Source organism: Eptesicus fuscus, chromosome 6 (genome assembly GCF_027574615.1).
Source record: "Eptesicus fuscus isolate TK198812 chromosome 6, DD_ASM_mEF_20220401, whole genome shotgun sequence".
In the NCBI taxonomy this organism is placed as follows: domain Eukaryota; kingdom Metazoa; phylum Chordata; class Mammalia; order Chiroptera; family Vespertilionidae; genus Eptesicus; species Eptesicus fuscus.
The window spans coordinates 38,779,151-38,805,292 of record NC_072478.1 but is presented as its reverse complement, the minus strand read 5'-3'; the positions used below and the strand labels follow the sequence as shown (position 1 = coordinate 38,805,292).

The following is a 26,142-nucleotide window of genomic DNA, read 5'->3' as shown; positions in this document are numbered from 1 at the left end:
AAAGAATTGGCGAGGTGAAGAGAGAAGAGGGGAAGAGCAAGGGGCTTGTTCATATTCAGATAAAGATCCCACTACAGAGACTTCAACCAGGGTGAAGTACTGTGATTTCCAAGCCAAATGTGACTTGATGGATGGCCATGGAGCCAGCTTGTATACCATACAGTACAAGGGAATTTGTTCTCCATAGAAAAAGCAGCCTCTTGTGTTTCCTTACATACTGGACAGTATGATGAGGGAGAAAACAGACCCATGCTTCCAAAGCCTTTGGACCCCCTGCCCCTGCCCCCAACCGTAACCTCCAGCTGTCCTCAGCATACTGCAGAGGTGAATCAGCTCAGATTCCTTTAGGGCTTAAGGTAGGCAGCTGGGCCAGCTGCTAGGCTGCCATGCACAGATAGATGCTCCCCATGGCTATTGATGCAGGCCTCTCCCTTCAACCCCACCCTTGGGGCAGCTCAGTACAGGACTGAGCCTTGCTTGTCTTACCTTGCTACCTGGAGATGATCACCCTAGCACCTGTGGACACGCCACTTCCCCAACCTTTCCTCTTCAGACCAAGGACCACAGGATCTTTGCTGTACCACTGAGGGGCTGATGATTATCACAACCCTCATCTGGGGCCTTGAAATTTCATTTCACTTGATAATTCACTACAGAGGGATCTTGTGTCTACTCTTGCAACTTGAGGTATAATTTTTATCATGAAAATTCCCTTATAACAAAATGTGGTCGGTGCTCAAATATTTGTTGGTTGTGCTAGGCAAGAGCATGAATGACTTCTTTTTTTGAATGATTAGTAACAATATGTGCATGGGGAATGCCTCAAAGAAAATTAAAACAAAACACTAACACAATCTACATTTGCAACAGTTCCTCACTCAAGGGTAAAAGCTAGAGAAGGCCCTTCCACAGCCTCTAGGATATTTGGTGCCTGGCTGCCTTGCAGTATTCATTTCTTACTTCCCGCAAGCCACACTGGGCTCTGCTAATCTTAGAATATGCCTCATATACCAGAACCCTTGCACTTGCTATTCCTTCATTTGGAAGCAGTGCCCTGGGTACTTATAAGACTCACTCCCATACTTTCTTTCTGACTCCTTGGGTCTCAGCTCAAATGTCACCTCCTCAGCAGGCCCTCCTTAGTCATCTTATATAGAACTAGAGGCCCAGTGCACGAAATTCGTTCACAGGAGGGGGCTGTCCCTCAGCCCAGCCTGCACCCTCTCCAATCTGGGACCCCTTAAGGGATGTCCAACCGCCCGTCTAGATCGGGCCTAAATGGGCAGTTGGACATCCCTCTCACAATCCAGGACTGCTGGCTCCCAACTGCCCTCCCCTGCAGGCGTGGTCCCCCTGCAACTGCCCTCCCCTGCTGGCCTAGTCCCCCCCAACTGCTCTCCACTGCAGGCCTGGTCCCCCCCGCAACTGCCCTCCCCTGCTGGCCTAGTCCCCCCCAACTTCTCTCCACTGCAGGCCTGTCCCCCCCAACTGCCCTCAACTGCAGGCCTGGTCCCCCCCAAACTGCCCTCCCCTGGAGTCCAGGTCCCCGCCAACTGCCCTCCCCTGCAGGCCTGGGTCCCCCCAACTGCCCTCCCCTGCAGGCCTGGGTCCCCCCCAACTGCCCTCCCTTGCTGGCCTGGTCTCCCCAAACTGCCCTCCTCTACTGGCCTGGTCCCCCCCAACTGCCCTCCTCTGCTGGCCTGATTGCCCACAACTTCCTTCTTCTGCTAGCCTGTTCACCCCTAACTTCCCACAACTGCCCTCCCCTGCAGGCCATTTTGTGGTGGCCATCTTGTGTCCACCTGGGGGCAGCCATCTTTGACCACATGGGGGCGGCCATCTTATGTCTTGGTGTGATGGTCAATTTGCATATTACTCTTTTATTAGGACTAGAGGCCCGGTGCATGAAATTCGTGCACGGAGGGGGGTGTCCCTCAGCCCAGCCTGCACCCTCTCACAATCTGGGACTCCTGGGGTAGGGTCCCTAGGCCTGACTGACGATCAGGGCCTATTGGGGCATTCCTTCCCTTGGCTTCCAGCAGCTGGCCTGGCTCCTGCTACTGCTTGCCATCTGTGTGGTGCTGCCCCCCACTCCCCTGCCACTGGTTGCCTCCCTCTGCAGGCGACAGGTGTGGGGTGCTATTGCTTGGCTGGCCTGAGCCTCCCTCTGCAGGGTGAGCACTGGCCGGCCTTGCACACACGCCACAGTGTCGCTGGCTGGTGGTCTGGGCCTCCCTCTGTGGGGCAATTGATTGCGTAGCCCCCAAATCTATCGCCCCACTGAGGGAGGCCCCACCCATCCACTGGAGTGTCACCAGCCAGGTGACCTGAGCCTCCCTCTGCAGGGCCATCAAGGGGCGATGGCGGGGCCCCCTGAGCAATCGCATCACACTCACCTTGGCTGGTCTGGCGCCTGTGTGTGTCATAGCGCAGTTCGGAAGGTCGTCCGGACAGTCGTTCTACTGTTCAGTCATTCGGTTGATTTGCACATTATGCTTTTATTATTATAGACTAGAGGCCCGGTGCATGAAATTCGTGCACGGGGGGAGGGTCCCCTCAGCCCAGCCTGCACCCTATCCAATCCAGGACCCCTCAGGGGATGTCCGACTGCCGGTTTAGGTCCAATCCTGGGGATCGGACCTAAACTGGCAGTCGGACATCCCTCTCACAATCCTGGACTGCTGGCTCCTAACCGCTCACCTGCCTGCCTGCCTGATTGCCTCTAACTGCCCCTCCACCCCCCCCGCCAGCCTGATCACCCCTAACTGCCTCTGCCTGCCAGCCTGATCACCCCTCACTGCCCCCTCCCCCTTCTGCCGGCCTGGTCACCCCTAATTGCCTCTGCCAGCCTGATCGCCCCCAACTGCCCCCCCCCCCCACCAGCCTGGTTGCCCCCAACTGACCCCCCTGCCGGCCTGGTCGCCCCACGCAGCCTGCTGCTGGGTCATTTAGTCACCCCTCACTAATCCCTCTGCCGGCCTGGTCACCTCACACAGCCTGCTGCTCGGTCATTTGGCTGCCCCTGCCGGCCTGGTTGCCCCATGCAGCCTACTGCTGGGTCATTTAGTCACCCCTCACTAACCCCCCTGCCGGCCTGGGCGCAGCCTGTTTGGTCGTCTGGTTGCGATGGTCGCTTAGGCTTTTATATAGATAGTAGGCCTCACCCCAACACCCGTTGTACACCTTTACCCTGCCTGCCCTTTTCTACCATGTACTAGTACGTGTGCACGTGTCTGCCCCTGCGAAGACATAAGTTCCCTGAGGGCTGGACTTCTGTTGCAGTAGACACTCTTCACTGTTGTGTTCCCCAAGTCTGGAGACATGCTTTGCACATAGCCAAGCACCTGAATTTATATTACTTCTGAGCCCTTTCATTTAGACATTACTAATTTACTGGGCAGCTACATTTGCCCTGCATTTCTGACAAATTCCACCCATTTCTTAGAAATTCTAGGTAAATATTCTCTAGGACAAAACTAACTTTAAAATATCAATGAAGATTTCTCTAAAAGTCAGTCTTGGGAAATGCATCTTATCCTAATATGAGCCGTGACAGCTGTACTGTTCCAAACTCGGCCCTGGGAGCGAGGCTCAGGGATCGTGGAAGGAGTCTATGGGAATCCAGCCTGTCATCTGAGATGAATAAATTTGTGGGGATTAATTCCTAAGCCTGTGTAAGTTCTGAATGAGCTGCCCTAAGATGTGTCACTCAGGCAGATTATTCTGAGCTAGAAACAGTCCAGGTCCAGCAGGATCAGGAAGACCCTCTGGCCTTCCCCTTACTGCCTAAAAGAACTTAAGAGAGAATACCTGCTTCAGGAAGGCACGGATCTTCATACATAACTATAGTTTAACGTGATCTAGGAGTGTTAGGGAGGAACCCAGCAAAGCTATTTCATTACAGTCCACCCAGTGTCTTTGATTCAAGAGGGTGTAACAAATATTTGTTTACTAAACATTAACTCTTTTCATCGCCCTGTGACCTACTTAATTCCCTTTAAAGTCCTAGACCTCCCTTCCCCCTCCTTAATCCAGAATAACATCTATACCTCAGGTTGCCCTACTGTCCTAGGAATTTTCTTGCTTGTGTGAATTCCCTGTGAGCACTTGGAAAATTTGATTTTCTCCTGCCAATCTGCCTTATGTCATTTTGATGATTCGACAGCCAGAAGAACTAACATGGAAGGAAAGGGGAAAGTTTCCCCATCCCCCAAAATATACATTCTTCCCACTGTTGAAATGAAAAGCAACTGCCTACTTAATTTAGATTTCAAAATGTTAAAACCAATCTGCATTCCTTGTCTCTTCGGCTCTATGATTAGGGCCATTCAGAGCCACAGTTCAGATCTGGATCACCCAGGGTTTGTTCTTTTATCAGAATAAAGTTTCATCTACTTGAAAAAAATATGCTCTATAACTGGAGAGGGTAGTTTAAAAAGCTTTAGTGGTTTTTTTTCAGTTTCCTTTCTCTCCTAGCCCATTATTCCAAAATGGAATTGCATAATGAGCATTTCTCCGAATCACTCATGCCAAGTATTTTTAATAGACATTCACTAAGAACTGGATCCTCTTGAAAAACAGACCAAAAGAGGCTCTTTAATTTAAATTTTACTCGATTTAATTCTTCCTATGAGCACTAGACCCGTGGTCGGCAAACTGCGGCTCTTTGGCCCCTTGAGTGTGGCTCTTCCACAAAATACCATGGCCTGGGCAAGTCTATTTTGAAGAAGTGGCGTTAGAAGAAGTTTAAGTTTAAAAAATTTGTCTCTCAAAAGAAATTTCAAATCGTTGTACTGTTGATATTTGACTCTGTTGACTAATGAGTTTGCCGACCACTGTGTGACTAGACGATGTCCCTTATGTTCCCCTAGCACTTTTGGTTTACCTGACACCACCGCAGAAGTTATGCCCTCTGGGTCTTACCACTGCCCTAGGGCACACGCAGGCTTGTGTGTTTCTGTCCATGATGACACTGAAAAGAGCAGAGGCCAAGCCACCAACCCTCGTAGAAACACATCCGACTCAGCCCAGGGCTCTAGCAATCTGATTCAGTTATCAATGAGGAACACCAGAGCTTGTACCTCTGAACTGTCATAATTAGTATTTAAAAAAAATAACTTAAAATATTGTGATCATTTATTATTTTAAAAAGCATTGTTTTAAAATTTGTACAAAAAGCAATACTTTAGCACATATCCTAAGATCACTCTTTTCCCCAAGAGAAGTGGTTTTCAGAGTGACAATAGGAAATATACTAAACAAAACAGAAGATAGTTGAAAATGTGGATTCGAGGGTTTTCACAGAGAATTTTTGAAGGAAGGTTTGCTTTTCTATCACTTTTGATGGGAAAAGGCCCTGTTAGGCTGAGCACACTTTCCAGGTGTTCTCAATTATTTCTCAGCTGGGCAGTCAGACTCATGCAAGCGAGGAAAACAATTAGGAGTCAGTCATATCAATTAATTGAACTCAAAGTATTTATGAGGCTACTGTTATCAATTTAGTACCAATTCCTGTGGGAATTAAAAAACTTGTTATTTTTTTAATCCCACCTGAGGACATGCTTTTTTAAAAAATTTATTTGAGAAAGAGAAAGAGAGAGAGAGAGATATCAGTTGCCTCCCATACGTGCCCCAATGACAGGGAATCAAATCTGTGACCTTAAGGTATACAGGGATGATGCTCCAACTAACTGAGCCACACTGGCCAGGGCAGATAAAAATATTTTAAGACCAGGTCTTTACCCTAGAGGTGTCCGGAATTTTGATGATATCTGCATACAAAGTCACATATAATTAAGCACCAAAACTGGGTAAATACCACAGAAATTCATTGGAGGGCCAGCTGGAAAGGTCACAAAATGTTCCTGGGGTCAGCCAAGTCCTGAAAGATGACTAAATGTGACAGGGCAGTTTAGACAAGCAGGGGTGGAAACAAACATGGCATGCCAATCCTTATAATAAAGGTAATATGCAAATTGACCATCACTCCCAACACACAAGATGGCCGCCCCCATGTGGACACAAGATGGCTGCCACAAGATGGCCAGCAGGGGAGGGCAGTTGTGAGGGACCAGGCTTGCAAGGGAGGGCAGTTGTGAGGGGGACCAGGCCTGCAGGGGAGGGCAGTTGTGAGGAGGACCAAGCCAGTAGGGCAGGGCAGTTGGGAGGAACAAGGCCTGCAGGGGAGGGCAGTTGGGGGTGACTGGGCCTGCAAGGGAGGACAGTTAGGGGTGACCAAGCCGGCAGGGGAGGGCAGTTGGGGGCAACCAGGCCTGCAAGGGAGGGCAGTTAGAGGCAATCAGGCCGGCAGGGGAGCAGTTAGGTGTCGATCAGGCTGGCAGGGGAGTGTTTAGGGGGCTATCAGGCTGGCAGGCAAAAGCAGTTAGGGGCAATCTGGCAGGCAGGCAGGCGAGCGGTTGGGAGCCAGCAGTCCTGGATTGTGAGAGGGATCCCAGATTGGAGAGGGTGCAGGCTGGGCTGAGGGAAACACCCCCCCCCCCCATGCACGAATTTCGTGCACTGGACCTCTAGTAAGAATAAAAACCTGTTACAGCATCTTTTAGCAAGGCCCAACTCTAGAACGCTATTGGATATTAGGCACCCCTCCAGAAATTCTATTAATAAGAGGCCTCTAGGGGCTCTTAGGAGAAATAATAAAAAAGACTTTGGGACACATGATCCATTATTTAGGAAGTAAAAACTACCACCCTAGTAAAGAAGGGGAGATAGATGGCCATAACTTGGAGGTGGGGATGAGATATCCTATGAAGGCAGGAAAGGACCAGAAATCCACTCTAAGTCCTGGATTCAGATGTACTGGGGAGAAGTGCTCAGCCTCCAGTAAAGCAAAGGATTGGTGATACTCAAATATTTTCTTTAATTTCAAGTTCCTCAAAAGTGTTTTAGAAAGGAGAAAAACTTTCAGAAGTCTAACAGGAGCTAGACTCACTCAGAGACCAAGGAATCCAGGTTTGTCCCAACCTTAATGGGGAAAAACTTTCCCTCCCACTTGGGACTGGCAGCAGGAATGACAAAAAGATGGCGGGGAGAGAGCAAGCGTGGAAGTGCAGGCTGCCCAGTAACATGGCAAAGCAGCCCAGCTCACGCTTCCCTAGGGAAGCAGAAATTTACAAAACAAAATTAACAATAGCAGCTGAGCAGCAAGAAACATCTATAGTTAGTTACTACAAGGCTTGGGTCTCTTGGAGCCAAACACTTAATGCAGTTTTCATTCAAATACCTCCCTCTGCTGAAGACCAGGGAAAGTGGTCTTTAAGAAAGCACAGTCCCTAGGCATCTACCTACCTCTTTACAGGGAGCCTGGCCTCTGGGATAAGAGTTAACTGCTGGTCAATTTGGGATGGTCTCCACTGTTACATATATTATAGAGCTCTCGCAAGTTTCAGGAGGGTACCCTGAACAGCAGCCTCTCAGCTTGTCTATGAGAGGCACTGCTTTAATAAACAGATAAGAATGATTTGAATTAGCCCCAGGCTCCTCTGGCCTTGTTGGAACTGGATTGGCCCCTTCAGTGGGTAATTCAGGAGCACTTGACTCCAACCCACTTATTTCCTTAAGAGGCAAAGCCTTCCTTCCCTTATATTCTTCCTGGCACCATGAACCATTCAAATCCTCAATGGAAAGAAAGAATTGGGATTACTAGTATATTTAAAAATCTCAGCCAGCTTCCTCTTTCCCACTGATTACAAAGAGTCAACTTCAGGCCAGACTCTCAAACAGTTACTTTGTGATCCAGAATTAGGGAAGCCCACCCCACACTAAGTTTCTTTCTGTCTCATCAGCAAACCCCAAATGCTTCTGTCTGGAAGCTGGAGAGCCATCAGTGAATTAATTCCTTCTCTCTTCCATCCTCTCTTATGAAATTCTGTGCCCTGTGATGATGAAGTTCTGACTTCTTGTCTCACACACAGCTCTGTGGACACTCTTTCCTTACTTTAGGTCCCTCTGCCTAAGCCAATGAATGCAGTGGAAGTTAGTCCCTCCGGTAATGCAAAGTATTGCACTCGGTAGAAGAGCCCTTGAGAATTGCTCTAAGCCTGAAATCCACGGAGAGGGGGTGCCTGCCACACATCAGCAGTACTTGACCCCAGTCATCCAGTGACATCCTTTCCTTTCCAGCCCACATGGCTACCACTCCCTGGTTTACCTGCCCATCATCTCTGACTGGCATCACTTAATAGACTCCTTTCTTGCTGACCTGCCTCTAGTCTTGCCTGTCCTCCGGTCCATACACCATGTTGTTGCGGAAGTCAGCTGATGCTAAAAAGTCCGATTTAAAACATATTCCATGTCTTCATTTTGTCAGGAGTATGAAACTATAAAGTCCTCGGCAGGGCATAGATGATCCTTCATACCTCTTTCACCTCATCTCTGGAGCATCCCCTCCCGGGACCCCATCACATTCCCTTTCCTGAACTCCTTGGAGCCCCCCAGAACCTGTGTCTTTCACCATGCTGCCTCCAATAAGCTTGCACATCTGGTGAACCCCTACGTAGCCTTCACGTCATGGTTCAAAAGCTCCAGGACGCCCGGGGAGCCCCAGACACTCCTTTCCTCACTGACCTTTACCCATAACTCCACATTTTCACTGTAATTGTCCTTTCACATTTGATCCTCCACTAGATTATAAGCTCTCAGGTTACCAGTATTTATTGAATGAAATGATGACTTAATTACTGAATAGATAAGAGAGGCTTATCTGGAGGTATGGATTTGGAGACACTGGTGTATGGGTGACTGATGCAGTCCAGGAAAAATTAAATTACCTGGGAAGAACACAGTGGGCCACAAGTTGAAAAGGTGAGGTAGAACCTAGGGAAATTTGAAAGGCGAACACTCAGTGGAAGAGCAATAAGAACACACAAAATGCCCAGCCTGCGTGGCTCAGGGGTTGAGTGTTGACTTATGAACCAGGAGGTCACTGTTTGATTCCCAGTCAGGTCACATGCCCAAGTTGCAAGCTCGATGCCCAGTGTGGGGTGTACAGGAGGCAGTTGATCAATGCTTCTCTCTCATCATTGATGTATCTGTATCTCTCTCCCTCTCTGTTCCTCTCTGAAATCAATAAAGATATATAAAAAATAAAATAAAACTACCACCAACAACAAAAAAACACATGAATCAACAACAGCAAAGACAAAACAAAAAACATCTAAGGCACACATCCCAGAGACTAAGGCAGAAGAGATTCAAAAAAGAGGAACAATTCACGCTGAGCTCTTCCTTTGCAGTGGACAACAATTATTGCCTCACTATATAGGGAAGTCTGGGTAAAAATCTTACAGAGTTATGCAAATGGAAGCTACACAATATAGATGAAGGGTTTTGTTTTCATTAATATCAATCTTAATCAAGTCTTACTGTTCTTTCCAGTATCAGATTTTGCCAGCCCAGGGCTTCCTTTATCATTCCTGAAAAATTTGTTTCTCTTTTAGACATTTTTTTCCTGACATACAGTTTAGTTTCAATTCAAAGCCACTCTTGTGACCCTACGGTAGAATATTTCTTCAGGTTAGGTTTTCGGACACACAGATGTCAATTCAACCGGACTGTAAGATTTTGCAGGACAGAAATTAAGCCCTTGAACATTCAAGAGGCCAAATAAATATGTCTGGAAAGAATGACTACATCCCATATATTTAAACACAGGAGTTAGGTCAGCTAGAATTATAGCTGTCACCTAGCCCCAGCAAATATGGAGCCTATGGCAAACGTTGCTAATTGATCATGGCAACTCCTCAGCTGAGCCTGTGTAAGCCCACAGCACTACAAGCAGCTACTACCACTAGTCAGAGTTGGTCCAGATGACCTAACATCATTCCCAAGTTTAACTATGTTACATTTGAGCTTTCCCAGCTCTCTGCTCATATCTGCATGGTAGGCAGCCAGCTCAGCAGCTGCCTGGCAGAAACAAAGCAGTCAAGTGCGACTTGGCCTTTCTGCTTTACTGTCTGTGTCCTTCTACTAGGAATTGTGAATGAGTTTCCTTCAGTTATTAATTTAACTCATGCCTACAAATGTCCTTTCAGGTCAACTCAGAGAACTGAATCACCTGCCCTGAATAACCGAATAACATGCTGATTCCAGATCTCTATCCATCACCGCCCACCTCTGGTTAGACACCCTTTGTCAGAATGCCCTGTGAAACTGGAGATTCAGCTGTACATTGCTTTTTTTTTTTTTTTGGAAGATGAATCTGGCAGCAGTATAGTCATTGCACGTTCCTGTTTAAAAATCCTTTGCTGGTTTCCCACTGTTTATCTATAATAGGATAAAATCCAAACTCGTTTGCATGACATCAAGTTTCTCACAATGAAAGGACCACTTCATCCCCCTTCTCCTGCCCCTGCCCATTATTCCATCACACCAAATCCTTCTTTGTGTGTGGCTGCATTTGCTTTCTATGGCACTTAAGTCACAGTTTTGGTGACTGAACACACAACTTTATTATCTTTCCGTTCTGTGGGTTAGAAGTTCAGCATGGGTCATAATGGGTTAATTAAGGAGTTGGCAAGGCTGTGTTCCTCCTGGAAGCTCTAGAGGACCATCGTTTCTTTGCCTGTGCCAGCTTCTCATTTCTTGGTTCGTGGACCCCTCCCACCTTCAGAGCCAGCAATAGCTGGTCAAGTCTCTCCCACATGGCATCACTCAGAGGCTGCCTTCTGCTTCCCTCTTTCACTTATCAGGACTCGTGTGATTACTAGTATACTGGGCCCACTGGATAGTCCTGAAAAATCTCTCCAAATCAAGATCCTCAACTGAATCACATCTGCCAAGCCCCAAAGGGAGTATCTTTTTTGGGGGAGGGGTAGCTATCCTTCTAAATCCCACGATGGTGTTCCTCCTGCCTGGAAAGTCTACTTCTCGGCCTGGAAGTCCCCCACCCAGTTCCTTAGGCATTCCTTAAAGTCCTGTGGAAATGTCACTATTTCCATGAGGCCCCTCCCCTTCCTCCAACCCAAGGGGCTCATTCCTAAGTCTCATCAGTTCCATTTACAACCACCTCTCCTGCAGCACTTACTTTGAACTATAGTTTATCTGTCCTCAAGCATGTCTTGCTGACTGGGTTGTGAGTCACTGTCTTATTCATTTTTGCAGCCTCAGGGGCCTAACTATAAAAGATTGTGGGGAAGAAAAATGAATTGTGATATTTTGATGAGAAAAGACCTCAGGTGGAGGCAGGCACAAGACCAATAAATTCAGAGGACTTCAGTTTTGAGTACAGTTTAGAAACTATTTCTGACAGCTCTTACCTGGTTATCATCACACGATCAACCAAACCCCTTAATCCTTTAACCACTCCAAGGAGATATTACAGCAACCATTTGCATCTAAGTCCATGTTAAATTTCATTTCATTGTGATTTGCCATGGGTCACAAAATGTGGTCAGACTTTTAAGTGTCCTGGGCTCGGCTAGAAAAGAACAGGCCACACACCAAGTGCTTGGTTAGATATCCAGTTAGTGCAGATATTATCTGCCTGATTTATGAATTCCAAAAAAAGAAAAGAAAATGACACTCATCTAACAAATCTGACTGTACTATGTTGGAGGCTAAAAGCAACTTTGCCACAATAATTATTTGGTATCTCAGTGTCTGGAAGTCCTTGCATTAAAAACATAGAACAGAAAGTTCAAATTAAGTCAAGTTTATATAGCCTCAAATATTTAAATTGTAAGCCAAACAAGGAGTTGAATAAATTAAGGTCATGTGAATGGGGTGGCGGGGAAGATCTACAGTGAAACCTCAGTTCTCGAACTTAATTCATTTCCAAAGGCTGTTCAAGAAACAATTTGTTCGAAAACTGAATCATTTTCCCCATCAGAAATAAAGTAAATTGAATTAATCCATTCCAGACCCCCACGTGATTCCCTGTTTTAACCTTTCTCAATTGCCTGTGATCATTGTTTTGTGAGCACTTTCACACCCTTAGCAACATCAGCACTCTTGATGGTCTCTATATTTTAAAATTGTGCTAATTGTGGATTTCGCCATGCCATGCTTAGTAGCCAGGTCAGACACACAAACACCTCTATCATACTTTGCAATTCTTTCTTTTATTAAAAAAACATATTTTTATTGATTTCAGAGAGGAAGGGAGAGGGAGAGAGAGAGAGAAACTAGTGATGGGAGAGAATCATTGATCGGCTGTCTCTTGCATGCCCCACACTAGAATTGAGCCCGCAACCCAGTATGTGCCCTGACCTGGAATCGAACTGGTGACTTTCTGGTTCACAGGTTGGCGCTCAACCACTGAGCCACGCTGGCTGGGCTATTTCTTAAGTTCTATCGTTGTTCTCACAACTTTCCTTTTCACTTTGCTGCTATCACTAACCTTCTTAGGACCCGTGGTGTCTTACTGTATGTATTTAATAATAATAGGCAACAGTGACACCAGAAAAACATAAAAATACTCACAGCACAATTAACAACTCAAGATTTAGGGGTAAACTGACTCATACTCACACATTCTCTCCTTTGACACCTAAGAGATGCATGACTGATCATACAGGTGTCTGAAAGGGTTGTTGGGTTGAGAACCAAATTATTTGAGATGGGTGACGTTCCAGAAGTGAGGTTTGACTGTATTTTTAAAGGTAATAGTTTGCTATGAATATCTAATGTTACTAATTTCTATAAAGTTTAGAAATCTAAAGACATGAAAAAATAATTACGTGCTTGGCAGTTGAGCTGCAAGAATCCAACAGTTAGGTACAAAAGAGAAGAAATTATTACCTGTTTTCTAATTTGAATACAAAAATCTACTTTGCTACTTTCTCTTCATTAGCAATAATAAAATATCTCTGGAATCTAAATCCTGTTGGTTTTGTTAGTTTTAGATTAGGAGAATGTGGAGTTTAAATTGTCTTTTGTTAAATTTCATTGTCCTTCCTAACTAAAAAACAAAACCATATATATAGATCTAGAAAGGGCCTATTGATCTATATTCAACCTCACACTCACAAAGGCTTAGTGCTTCCTCAAGGTCAGCAGAGCCGGTACTGACTTCCACTTGGGAATGCAGACTGAGAACACCGGACCTGCTGTACAGGATAAGTTGTACACAGAAGTGCTACTTCATGGCAGATTTTTAACCTGGTGCATATTTATAGAAGAGGGAAGCACAATTTCTCAATATGTGTTTCTCAATCGTCTAAAGTTTTCTATAAATGTATTTAGAATGCATTTAGGAGCAATGAACACCAAACTGTGTGGCTAAAATGGAGGACTTTGGGCCTAGCTTGTAGAAATCATATTGTTGCTATTGTTGTTGTCTGGAAAGTTCAAGCCTTTCCTGTTATTAAATCTTGGTTATGTTTAGGCATAGCATAGAGCACACTTGGGAAAACCATCCAGGGCAGCTGGAATTACAGTGGGAACCAGAGCAGGCAAGAACAAACATTAAAAGCTCTTCACAGCCCAATGAAAAGTCAGTGCACCCTGAAAGTCTATTAAGGGCTATCAAGAATACAAACAAGATGTTTTCTAATAAGCTTAATAAAGAAAAAGCTGAACCCACTAAATGGTACTTATGGAAATAGGTTCGAGGACATAGTTTTAATTAGAGGTAGAACTAGTTCCTACTAAAACAAGGACGGCTTACCTTGCTCTTAATAGATCCAAAAATCCTAGTAATGGTAATGGTACTAAATATTTTAGGAAGAACCAACAGTAGAAACCGCAGTGGGAATCTACAAATTGTCTATATATATATATATATATATATATATATATATATATATGTAAAACTACATTGGTCTAACTCCTCTGAAAATAAATCTTCCATCTTGCATTTCATATTGAACAATTTTACTATGTTCAGCATAGTAGCAACTGGGAAAAAATGTTTCATGTAGAAATAAAAGTGAGAAAACTTTACAAAAAACACCTGCTCTTCTGCAATGATAGCCTCCCAACTTCTTAATATAAAGCTAAGATAACACAAAATAAATATTGCTACAGTAACCAAACTTGTCTGTAACAAGTATTCTTAACAACAATGGCAATTCAACCACAAAAGATTATTTTCTACAGTGTGAGCAGATAATGGACCTGCAAACATTTCTCTTTTTTTTTTCTTTCTAGCTTGCTTTATAAATCTTGCAACTTGCAAGCTCCAATTTTTTGGATGGGGAAGGCAGGTTAATAGTCGAGCGTAAAATAAATCAGCTCAGCAAATACTTTATTTTTTTTAAGCCGATGAAATACGTCATGAAGCAATTCTGTGTCAACTTGCTATGAAGGCAAATGCGACAAACTCGGCGAGCTCCAGTCGTGAGGCGGCGGCTGGAGGCATCCACAGCTTCCAGCACTCCCGCAGCATCAGGACAAGGCGCTCTCCCGGAACCGGACCCAGAACCCCCGCTCAGGGCCTTCTGGGGCCAGGACAATACACCTTACTCCCTATTTCGGGGAAACTGAGGCACGGTGACCCGAGCGACCTGGAGTCAGGCGAAGGCCCCCACTGCACTTTGGCGTCCCCTTCCCCGGGGAGACCCGGGAGGCTCCTCGGTAGCGCGCGGTGACACCGCGTTCCATGCAATAGGAGGCTGATAGTATAAGCCTGAGAGGCGGTGTCCCCAATCCATCCGCCCCCCCACCCCATCCCGCCCCACAGTAGGTTGAAGCACCCTGCGACCCCCAGGAGCCCGCTGCAGGGACCTCACCGCGCCTCCCAGTGCGCAGCCTGCGTCGCTGGCTCCGCCACCCTAAGTGCCCGAGAAAGTTCCGCGGTGACAGCCGCAGCTGCGACTCGACCGCCCACCAGGTGTGGGGCTCCCTGCTATCCGCGCCTCGCAGCCCGGTCTCACCGGGCGCCCCCTCTAACCTGATGCCGCCGTGCCGCTCAAGTGGCCACCGTGCGCCGCTCGCCATGGCCAGCCTGAGAGCGGCCGCCGCGCCGCGCTCCCCGTCCGACGACGGGCAGCTCCTACTGCGGATGAGCCGCCTCCGCCAGCCCCGGGCAGCGAGGGCTGCGTCGCCGGCGGGCGGCCGGGAGTGCGGCGCTTCCCACCCACTGGAGCCAGAGCCGGCCGGTGCTGAGCATGCCCAGTGCGGCTCGCCGGGCGGCGCGGAGGCGCGGAACCGGGCGCGGTGTCAACGCCGTGTTTTCGCAGCAGCCACCGGCGCGGGGCGGTGCGGGCCAACCGGTGGGAGCCGCGGATCCTCCCGCAGAGGAGGGGGCGGGGGCTGCCAGGGAGTCCCCCACTCGGTCCCCGCAGCTTCTGGCGCCGGCCTCCGCTGCAGGACGCCGAGGTTATTGCGGAGCGGATGGCATTTATTTCTGAGGCTGTCGTGCTTGGGCAGTATGACTGGCAATTGAGATGCAGGGCACAACCAGAACTTCTATTGCAACTTTGGTGAGCGTCGCGTCGCACTGTTATTCAGGGAGAGGTTTCTTAGAATCCCATCCCGGGACAAGAGAGAACCAACCACACAACCCCCCTGCCTACCCTGTCTCCAAGGCCACCAGCCAAGCCACCTTTTGATCAGAAGCGTCGCAAGCCTTCCCGAGCGACTCTGCTGTCAATTCTAAAGCCCTCACGGAATAAGCTGGAAGAAAACACTGTTGTCTACTGAGTGGTGTGGTTCCAGGGATTTTTAAATTTACTTATTTATTTTTATTATTTGTCGTTTCTAAGTTTTTTCTAATGTACAATATGGTGCTTTTAAAATAAGATGGGTTAGTCTAAAACTCCTGCAGAAGTCTGGCAGCAATATCCTGCGTTGTAGGCGCACCCTCCCTATCCCCCCCCCCCTTTTTTTTTTTTTTACTTGCTTCAATTTCTGAGGCCAGGACCGAGCTCCTTCACCCCCGCCCCGCGGCTCTTCTGGGCCCGCCCCTGGCCACGCCCACACCCATCTTTTACTTCCGTACCGCCCCCTTCTCCTACAGCTGCTGCCAAAACCCGGAAAGGTGGACTCTGCACACTGGCGCTTGTGGCTCCTGCAGGCAGACTGGGCTTGTTCCGCCGCCGGGTCAGGGATGGCTGTCACCGAGAAAGGAGGCTTTAAGAAGCTCCCAGTTTCTTTCCTCCTTCTCCCGGTCCCTGGCCAATGAGACAAAATAGCGCTGCCGACCCCCTGCCCCGAGTTCGGACCCGCAGAAGTGGGTCAGGACCTGACTGAGCATGCTCTGGCAGCCGCAAAGGCTGCGTCGGGTTGCCCAAGGTTGCTCGCTCATCACAATGTGGAAGGTCAGGAGGCCGTTGGAAACTGGGCACTAGAGGTGCGCGAGAGCCTGGACAGGTCGTGGTGGGGCGGGGACGAGGGGGGTGGGGCGTGCAAGGATGGGGGTGCGGAGCATTTGGTTTCCCTAAAAGACTGACATTAGAAATGACATTTTAACATCACTTTTTATGACATCTCGAATAACAAGACATTTTAGCTCTAAGAATTTTCAGCCTGGTTTGCTTTAAGGCAACCTAAGCCTTCTTTCATATAGATTTAAAAAATACTTAATAGGCATTCTTTACAGTTGCACTCAAATACTAAAATTTCACCTGTTTTACCAAAGATTAAAATTTTGTCCTCACTCTCAATTCTTCGATATTGTATTCCTTTTAAAAAAATTTAGGCTGTACTGCATTCACTCTCAGATTCTCCTGCCTCCCTTTCAAATTCTCAGAGAACCTGCAGAATGTTCTCATACTGTCTTGGATAAACTTGAGGCAGGTGTGGGGAACTTGCTTTTAATCCTCTGTCACAGAAGAGAAGACTGAAATGGAGTAAGTTTCCAGGGAAGAGATTTTATAGGCTTGAGATAAACTCAGGAACCCAGAGAGCCTTGCATTGAGTCCAGTGGGACAGTTGTCTGTTTTGTCTGGGGAGGAGGAAGATGGGCATATGGGACAGCTGAGGTTTGGGGTGACAGTGGAAAGTACCCTCCGTGAGGGTTGGCTCCATGTCAGTGTCTTCCCTTTGTGCAGCCTTAGTTTAAGCATGGCTGGAGACACCATCTTTAAGTACTTCCCCCTAGGCTCCTAATCTGTCTGCAGCCATCCTCAGCCCTGAGCTTTCAGACTTCATTGTGGCTGGTACCTCTGAGCACTGCTCTTGAATTTGCCCAGGTCCCCATAGACATCTCCATCACAAACAGTCTAGCCTGGGGAAGGTTGACATCTCTTCAATAGTCCATTCCACCACTCCTCCAGCTGAAACTTTATGGCCCAGTGTTCCATGACCTCTCTGACAGTTCCTTCTCCAAGTTCCTTTCCTCTGCACTACTCCCCATTGTGTTCGGTCTAGCCTCTTCCCTTCTCATTTCTCTGAGGGCTCTCCTCCACTCTGATGATTGTCAGTACCAAGGTGGTGTTCATTGGTGTGTGCACATGTGACCATGCTAGTTGTTTATTGCTGGGATCCTTTCTGCTCCACCAGGCACCTGGTCTGATTAGTCAGTGTCTATGCCTGACTGTCCATACCAGTTGGTAATATTTTGAATATTATCTATGCCCCAAACCATAACCTCTTTTACACATCTACCTGAGTTCAGACCCTTATATGTAATCTACCAAATGTCCTAATTGCTATGACCCTCAGGAAATTTGAACCCAGTATGTCCCAAACAGAACTCATGAGTTATAGTTGCTCTTCTGCCTATATGTCTGTTATCTTAGATTCATCCATCTGCCTTTCCCCTATCATCTTGCTAGTCACTGGCACTGTCCACCCTGCCCTTTGACATTTCTGCCTATAAGACCCTCCACCTTCACCTCCCCTTCCCTCTCTCTGTGTTCATGCCAATCCATCCTCCACACCTCCTCAGATTTTCTTTTTAAGCAAATCATATTGCAGTATGTCTGCTAAAATTCCTTAAGTGGATTCATAGTGCCTTCAGGATAGAATCTAAGTTTTAAACCTGAACTGGTCCCTGTGTCCTTCTCCAGATTAGCCTCCAGCCAGTGTCCCCTAGGGCCCCATATCCTAGCAATCCGAATCCCTTGTCTCCTTGTCGTGCAAATTCGCACCTCTGTGTTCCCCCTGTCTTTTCCCCTTGTCCATCTCTTGGCAACATCTTCAAGACTCAGTTCAGGCTGGGTCTCTCTGACCTCCCCAAGATGACTTCTTCTTGAATACTTCACCTGCATCATATACCTTGTCTTCATTTTTAATTTTATTTTAAACTGCTTTATTAATTTCACATAATGAAAAGAATATTTTTTCCCGAAAACCGGATGAAATTGCCCTGCTGGACACAGAGTTTTACACTTAGACCATATGATATTCAGTTAGAAACTGGTAAGAGGAAAGGTTTACAGAAAAGTATATCAGCCCTGACTGGTTTGGCTCAGTGGATAGAGCGTCGGCCTGTGGACTGAAGGGTCCTGTGTTCAATTCCATTCAGGGGCATGTACCTTGGTTGCGGGCACATCCCCAGTGGGAGGTGTGCAGGAGGCAGCTGATCGATGTTTCTGTCTCATCAGTGTTTCTAACTCTCTATCCCTCTCCCTTCCTCTCTGTAAAAAATCAATAAAATATATTTTAAAAAAACTACTAAGTTTTAGAGCAGAGGCCACGTTATTTTATTATTTTTGCATATTATGTTATTACTAGAGGCCCGGTGCACGAAATTCGTGCACAGAGGGGGGGTTGTCCCTCAGCCCAGCCTGTACCCTCGCCAATATGGGACCCCTCAAGGGATGTCCGACTGCCCGTTTAGGCCCGATCCCGGTGGGCAGTCGGACATCTCTCTAAACGGGCAGTCAGACATCCCTCTCACAATCCAGGACTGCTGGCACCCAACTACTTGTCTGCCTGCCTTTCTGATTGCCCCTAACTGCTTCTGCCTGCCAGCCTGATCACCTCCTAACCACTCTGCTGCCAGCCTGTTTGCTCCCAACTTCCCTTCTCTGCCAGCCTGGTCACCCCTAACTGCCCTCTCCTGCAGGGTTGATCACCTCCAACTGCCCTCCCTTGCAGGCTTGGTCCCTCTCAACTGCCCTCCCTTGCAGGCCGGGTGCCTCCCAACTGCCCTCTCCTGCTGGCCATCTTGTGGTGGCCATCTTGTGTCCACATGGGGGTAGGATCTTTGACCACATGGGGGCAGCGATATTGTGTGTTGCAGTGATGATCAATCTGCAGATTACTCTTTTATTAGATAGGATAGAGGCCTGGTACAGGGGTGGGGGCCAGCTGGTTTGCCCTGAAGGGCGTCCCGGATCAGGTGGGGGTTCCCTTGGGGCGTGGGGCGGCCTGAGTGAGGGGCCTGTGGTGGTTTGCAGGCCAGCCACGCCCCCTGGCAACACAAGCGGAGGCCCTGGTATCTGGAATTTATTTTCCTTCTACAATTGAAACTTTGTAGCCTGGAGCAGAGCCAAGCCTGGGGCTCCCTCCGAGGTCGGTAGCCATTTGTGTTGGGGTTATAATTGAAACTTTGTTGCCTTAAGCGGGTGGGCCCAGCCAGGGTGTGCAGAAAGCTTTGCTTCCCCTGTAGCTGGCGGCAACCCTGGCCTGCTCTCTCAAGCTCCATTCTGCCGCCATTTGTTTGAATTTGTTTACCTTCTATAATTGAAACTTTGTAGCTTGAGTGGAGGCTTAGGCCTGGCCAGGGCAGGCGGAAAGCTTGGCTTCCTCTGTTACTTAGGAAACCTTGCTCTCTGTGGCTGTAGCCATCTTGGTTTGGGTTAATTTGCATACACACTCTGATTGGATGGTGGGTGTGGCTTGTGGGCATGGCATGCGGGTGTGTCGGAGGTATGGTCAATTTGCATATTTGTCTATTATTAGATAGGATTTTATTATTTGTAAAACATATGTATATATTTTGTCGTTGTTGACAGTATAATATATGTTACCCATTCCGCCCCCTTCCCTTGGCCCCTTGGCCCAACCCCTATGCCTCTAGGCCTTCACAACACTATTGTCTGCATCCATGGGCTATGCATGTAAGTATGTAAGTTCTTTGTTTTATCTCTTCCGATCCCCTCCCTCCACTCATAGATTTGTCAGTCTGTTCCTTGGCAGAGGCCACATTGTTAACCTCAGGGAAAGCCTTAAGATTCAAAGTATAAGGTAAAAGTCATAATGATGATCAGGTTCAGGAGTTTGGAAGTGCATATCCTGCCTCATTTGCTGCTCCCTAGTCTTTCTTCTGATTTCCATTCGTTTTACACTATCTCCCACTTCATTGTGATCAACACGCTTGAGAGTTAGGGCCCATGGAAAATTAGGGACAAGTCACCTAACCCACCCCAGCCAGACATCCCTCCAGGCTTCTGGGCTTCACCCTCTCCAAATGGCGTGGTTCCTCCTCATTCTGCATAGGGGCCGGTCCCTCCTTCATTTTCCTGTTGGGCATTTTCCTTGTTGAGATTTTTCACCGCTTGTACCTCTTTGGATGCCATCACTCCTGGGCCTATCCTTGCTGTCTGCTCCTACTCACAATTCGTGCTGAAACACTTGGACCTGAAAACCTGCTTCTTCTCCGCCTCCACCTCCTACATAATCACTGGTATGTAGTAAGGAAGCTGCTTGTTTTTCCATGTGTTGACCTACAGGGGGATTTTACTTGGTGACTCAGGGCCATGGGGGGAAATGAACCAAGAAGGGTGTGAGTGACTGCCCAGTCTGGTCTACCTTGCCTCCATTTTGACACCTAACCTTGATTTACTTTCCTTTGTCATATTGTAGGCAACATGACCACAAGGGCTCATATCAACTGTCTTTGTATCTTTGTTCTCAGTCCTCAATAAAGTTTTACTTGATAAATGAATAATAGGCATATATACCCATGTAATATTTAAAGTTTATTAATTTTTAAAATTCTATCTGAGAATAGTAAATAGAGTGAAAAGAAAAAAATACCGGAACAGTGACATCATATATAACCTGATAAATGGTTATGCTCCTTTGAGTAATAAAAGCAAGATCTCAGATGTGATCTTAAACCCAGTGATTTTCTTCAGCTTCAGAAATCAGGAAGTATTTTTGTGAGCCAGTCTGATGTACTTGTTTTATCAGCCTGTAACTGCACAAAGCCCAGCGTGGGATTACTAATTAGTCACCAAGTCCATTGTTCTCTCTTACGGTGTTTCCTTCCACAGTGTAGTTATAAACTCCTGATTATAGGGTTACTTCTTAGAACAGAGTTTATTTTTTGTTGTTGAAAGTATGGCATTCTGGGAGGGCAGAGTAACCGTTTAGGAATGAACATGATTTTTATAGTTCTACCAGCTCCCATTGCCTGCTGAGAGCACCCAGAGTTAACTGGATGGACTGACTACCTCCTTTAGGTGAAGGAGGGATGGTGAATTCACTCCAGAGCTCCTGAATTGAGTGGGCCAGGGACAGTGCTGTTCATAGCCCCTCTAGTTGGTCCTCATCATATACTTGAGAAACCCAGTTTTACGTCATATGAATAAAAGGAAAACAAACAAACAAAACCAAACCTATTAGTCCAAAACTTCAAGTAGCTCCTAAATTGGTTTCATTGGCAGAAAGATATATATGGGTGGGAAGAATATTGGCCTATTTATTAAATGTGTTATTCATGTTTGTTCTTATTCACATTAGAGTCTGGAGAATATAGACTATACGTATGTAGTATGGGTGCTGCTTGTTTTTCCATGTGTTGACCTACAGGGGGATTTTACTTGGTGACTCATGTAGGCCTAGTGTTACTCTTCAGCATCTCTTTCCTAATTCAGCCTCCTCTGACAGAGGGTGATGGGACAGTGAAGGTTCTGACCTTACCTCCTTCCTGGAAAAGGACAGTCACAGATGTGAGACCCTACATTAGGCTTTCCCCTGGTTCCTGGGAGACTGAAAGGGCACAATCAGGAAGGAGGATGGGGGAGGAATGGAAGGAAGTGAACACTTCTCTATAATCTTGTGACTTGCTGAAGAGAACAACGCTTCTTAAAAAGTCTGAGTCAGTATTTGGGAAATATTCACTTCTTTATTGTCGCTTTAGATTGAGCATTGTTGTTGGTCCTGTGGAGGTGTGTGTGCACGTGTGTAGTCTAAACAGTGAGCTAGTTGCAAAAATCAGGAGAGCAAATGATGTGCTTGCAACTCACGTGGGGGCAGAAGACCCCGCTTAAAGGAGCATGGCCTTCATGGACCTCCCTTTGGGACCACTCCAAAGCCCTGCTCTCCTGGACAGTTCCCCAACCTGGGACATTCCTGGGCATTGCAGCCAAGTCTCCTGTGTGTAGGGACTTCCTGAAAGTGGGTGGCTATTTGCATAGGAAGGTTGGAGGAGGGGCTCTCATTGTGAGAGAGATGTGAAGAGGGACCTGGAGAGCCTGACTGGGGAAATGGAGTGAGTCCTAGAGGGAGTCTCCTTTGTGTAAATTTGACTTCACAGGGGCTTTACCTTGGATTCTGGAAAAGTTTTGTCATGTACATAGCTTGAAGTTTTTTTGTCTTGTTTTGTTTTTTAGTTTGTAACTTCCTTAGGAAGGATGGAAGGCCAGACATTCACTTTATCACCATAGTATAGAAGAGGTCAAAGTTGGGTGATGCAAGTAATCAAACAGACAAACAAATCACTGGTCAACAAGTGGGAAAACAGACACCCAAAGAAGCCAACATGATGTCCAGGAACGTGGCTCACAAGGATAATCTTTTGCCCCAACACTTGACAGGGAGGCCACAGCACCCACTTTGGAACATTGCTCAGAACTGAGGGCCCCTGGTCTGGCTGGTGTTGAGTGTCGACCTATGAACCAAGAGGTCATGGTTCGATTCTTGGTCAGGGCACATGCCCAGGTTGCAGGCTCAATCCCCAGTAGGGGGTGTGCAGGAGGCAGCCGATCTGTGATTCTCTCTCATCATTGATGTTTCTCTCTCCCTTTGTCTCTGAAATCAATAAAAATAAAAAAAAATAAAAGAACAGGGTCCCTCGAGTCCAGGTGAGCCCCTGCACCTTCACTGCAACCTTAGAAGGAATAACCAGAGAAACCTACATGATGAGAAAAGTCCAATGTAAATGTGGGATGTAGAATTGTGATTTTCTGTGCTGGTGATTTTCAAGCCTCGCTCTTATATGAGTAGTTATTGACTAGAATTAAGAGGATAGTAACTTCTATATTTTTTCTTTTTATCCTATGCATACATGTGACACCAAAAGTCTCCACGGGGGTTCTGGCCAGGGTGGAGGCTGAGAAGAAGCCCTGGTGTGTGGCTAAGGCAGAGAGGTCAGAGGGCCAGCTGGATGCCAGGGGAGCAGAAGCCCTTGTAGGGGTTTAGGAGGCAAGAGTGATGAGAACGCCATGCTGGCCTGGCAGTAGGTGGAAGGAGCTGGTTTTCGCTTGGTAAGATTTGAAGGACACGAGGAGGCTCAGAAGCGCTGTAGTCTGTGGATGTCCGACTTCCTCCCTCGGGCCTTCCCCTCTGCTGGGTGAGATTTGGATAGATCAGGAAGCGGCTGTCCAAAGGCCAGGTCCTGTCCTGAGTGACCACACAGTGGGGAGTGTGAAGGCCCTGCACATCTACTAGTGAATTGTTACCATGGGAAAGGACTGAAGTGGGGACTAAAATTTACTGTTGCTTCTCTTATAATTGAAACTCTCCTTCCCCATCACAAAAGAAACGGACCACAATGTGCTCACCTTCAGTATGATCCCACCTTCCCCGTCTGGATGTAATTACAGGAACGACTGTGCTTGGTTTGTTCTCCATGTGGATGAGTGTGCTTATGAACAGTTTCTCCTCACTTATGGACCACGTGGTGGTTATAATGGAACTGCAGTTATCCAGCCGAGGTAATAGGTTTCTTTATTTGAACCACATCTGCTTCACAGGCATTTATATGCACTGCAGCTTCTCTTTAGTAGTCTTTTCAATTTAATCTGGTATAGATCCTGGCACATAAGGATGCCAGTAAATTTTGTTGAGTTATGTGCTGGAGATTGGTATTAGAATTACACATTGGAGTATCTCGGAGGCAGGCATTTTAAAATCCAAATACCATTAGTCACTTGGTTTTCTGAAACGCCATTCAAACTTTGGCCTCCATCTGCATGGTATTGATTCTGCTTTTCTTTCTGAAGAAGGGTTTCAGACCTGTTACCAGCATGTTTCTCCTTGACTTGGGGTCAGCTGATGAAAAAGGCAAAGCTGATAATAAATGTGGATGAGTCGGCCACATACATGAAAAATTTTAAAGAGCAAGGTTAAGGAATGGTGTCTATTTTTCAGTATTATGTTTCATGGGTTCTCTATTGTAATAGAGCATTTCTGCTATTAATTTCAATGAACCTCCCTTTTTTGCTTTAATAGGAATTTTAAAGATATTTTGAAATTAACCAGCCCTAAAACTTGAGGAACATTTAAGAACTAAATGGGCCAGTTTCCTTAAGCTGAATAGAAGTTACTGTTTGCTGCTCAAAAGTAGGGTAAGGTGTCTCAGAAGAGCAGCTAAGAATTGCTCATAAGCACAATGACATTGGCTGTAGCAATGACAGGGAGAAAACAGAGTGCAGTATAAAAGGACTCTGCAGACCTGCCTGGATGTGATTGATTGCAGTGATTAATAATTCTCTGTGTGTGCTTTGGCCTGTAGTACTAATGACTGGAAATGGATTACACTTGAAAGGGGAATACCCAGCCTGTCTTGAGGAATCTTCTACTGTTACATGAATATTACATTTCATTACATTAAAAGTCCACTATTGCCTATTGCTCGTAAGACACACGGTAGATAATGAGTTCGCTTGGAGCAGAACTGCCTGTCATCTTCAGGCCTTTACCAACCTGTCATTCACCTAGCACTGGACCCCTGCTCCTGAGGGCACCAGGAATGCAGGAGAACCAAAAACAGTTTGGAAGGGGTTAGTATTACAAAAGAGCAGCACAGTAATCATCGCTGGGAAAATCACACCCCTTTACCCTGCCTTACTCTAAATTTTCAGCTTGGCATTGTTGGCAAGTTGAAATTCCTGTGCACTTTTTTCAGTACTAGGTGCTTTGGTTCTAAAGGTCTTATTTGGTTTTCTCTCACTGTCTCTTATTTTTACTTGTATTTACTCTCATGCTATTTATTTTTCTTGAGAGTGTTATTTGCTTTCCTTTCATAATGTTATGCAAGACTCATGAGAAGATCAACGGGGAAATGAGGAACCAAAGTCGTTACTGGAAGGATCCCAGAAACTTGTCGGAAGCCAGGCTGTAGACCTCAGACAGCATTCCTGCTGACCTGGCCTCCAGGACAGTTCCCAAATACCACGTGCTTAATGGTTGAATTGATTAATTTCTTGTAAGACTCTGACTCAACATAGGTTTCTTTCAAATAGTAGGCATCTAACCTAAGATTTAAAAATGTGATATGACAGGCAAGTCAAAGAAGTCATGCAATGAAAGGATCGCTGGCTTTTTGACACCAGCATTTTGTATGAAAATACACTTTTTTTTGTATTTGTGAAATCTACTTACTAACACATTAAAAAATATATATGTTTATTGATTTCTGAGAGGAAGGGAGAGGGAGAGAGAGAGAGAAACATCAATGATGAGAGAGAATCATCCATCAGCTGCCTCCTGCATGCCCCCTCCTGGGGATCAATTCCGAAACCCAGGCATGTGCCCTGACCAGGAATTGAGCCATGACCTCCTGGTTTATAGGTTGACACTCAACCACTGAGCCATGCTGGGCTTACTAATGCATTTAATTGTAGAATCTACATTAGCAAATCAGTATTGCCAGTTTCCAAGAGACTGCTGTACTGTCAAATTCCTTCTTAGGCTTTCCTTGCCCAACCTCCCAGCTTTCCCCAGACTCTCATTTCATCTAGGAGAAGGCCATGGTCTAAGTGCACCTCTCTGCAGTCAGTGTCTGGAGGCCAAGGAGCTGAAGACCAAAGGAACAGGGTGCTGGGACATTCTGTGTGCTCAAGGTCATCCTGGATGAGTAGTTTTCTGTCATGCTTCAGGCTCCAGCTGTTTCATGGCCCCTGACTATTGTCATCAGGGTTGAGGGTGATGGAAGAATGTAGTGGTCATTTGCCATTGCCCTTAACTTCCCTCCAACCTCCCAGCCCTTCATGGTGGCACCAGTTGAAGCCTGATATTGGGGCTGAAATGACTCCCCCACTGTGGATCACCCCTGGGGATCTCATCAGAGCCCCTCAAAAGCCGGGAGGCCTCTCAGAGTTGTTCCATCTGGAGTTGCAGTTAGAG

General features: G+C 46.7%; 1 protein-coding gene and 1 pseudogene across 3 annotated transcripts in view; both read right to left on the bottom strand.

Moving 5' to 3' along the window:
* MFAP3L (microfibril associated protein 3 like) overlaps positions 1-14,911 on the bottom strand; it is a 45,928-nt gene extending 31,017 nt beyond the window's left edge. Inside the window, exons 1-4 of one of the 3 annotated variants that reach the window (XM_054717645.1) lie at positions 14,849-14,889; positions 11,274-11,434; positions 11,042-11,132; positions 8,787-9,075 (exon numbers count right to left, since the gene is read on the bottom strand). The gene's annotated coding sequence lies outside the window, so the exon portion shown is untranslated. Of the gene's footprint in view, positions 1-8,786; positions 9,076-11,041; positions 11,133-11,273; positions 11,435-14,848 lie in introns of all 3 variants that reach the window. The other 2 variants (XM_054717646.1, XM_008155233.3) reach the window with 2 other exon arrangements.
* Positions 14,912-20,022: 5,111 nt separating this feature from the next.
* LOC114227662 (protein BEX4-like) lies at positions 20,023-20,366 on the bottom strand (annotated as a pseudogene).
* Positions 20,367-26,142: the final 5,776 nt, after the last annotated feature.